Genomic DNA, 1,004 nt, shown 5'->3' with positions numbered 1-1,004 from the left:
GCCGACGAGCAACGCCGTGACGCCTATATACACCAGAGCGCTCATCGACCGTTTTGAACACTCTTCGGCCGATGCTACTCTACGCCTCTTCGTCCTCCGCGACGGTACTCTGTACAGTCGTAGCCTTCATCCAGACGGCTCTGACTTCCTGCTTGTAGTACCTAAACACCTCCGCTCCACCGTTCTAGAAGAGCTTCACGACGCACCAACGGCAGGACACCTCGGCGTATCTCGAACCTATGACCGTGTACATTGCCGTTTTTTCTGGCCGGGCCTTGCCCGTTCCGTACGACGTTACGTCGCCGCTTGTGAACTTTGCCAACGACGCAAGAAGCCTTCCCAGCTTCCCGCTGGTTACCTGCAACCGCTCGACATCCTTGTCGAGCCCTTCCATCGAGTCGGCTAGGACCTTCTCGGCCCATTTCCGGAATCTACATCAGGAAACAAGTGGGTTGCAGTCGCGGCGGACTCCGCGACCCGTTACGCCGTAACCCGTGCTCTTCCGACCAGTTGTGCAACTGATGTTGCGGACTTCCTCCTACATGATATCATTTTGATGCATGGAGACCGCGGCAGCACCTTCTTGGCCTAAGTCATTGACGGCATCATGCGTGCCTGCTCAATACAGCATAAATTTACCACCTCCTACCACCCCCAAACGAACGGCCACACTGAGCGTTTGAACCGCACCCTTACAGACATGCTAACCAAATACGTTTCAGAAGACCACCGTGAATGGGACCTGGCTCTACCTTACATTACCTTTGCATACAACTCTTTCCGTCTCGAAACTGCTGGCTTTTCCCCGTTTTACCTCTTGTATGGCCGAGAACCGACGCTACCACTGGACACTGTGCTTCCGTCCGTTACAGCTTAAGCTAGCTATTATGCCCCTGATGCAATCGCCCATGCTGACCATGCTCGCCAACTTGCGCGCGCTCGTCTACAAGTGTCTCAAGACAAGCAGAAACAACGCTACGACCTCCGTCACCGTGATGTCCATT

The sequence above is a fragment of the Dermacentor variabilis genome, chromosome 2, assembly GCF_050947875.1.
Source record: "Dermacentor variabilis isolate Ectoservices chromosome 2, ASM5094787v1, whole genome shotgun sequence".
NCBI classification, from domain to species: Eukaryota; Metazoa; Arthropoda; class Arachnida; order Ixodida; family Ixodidae; genus Dermacentor; species Dermacentor variabilis.
Note: the sequence above shows the minus strand (reverse complement) of the source record.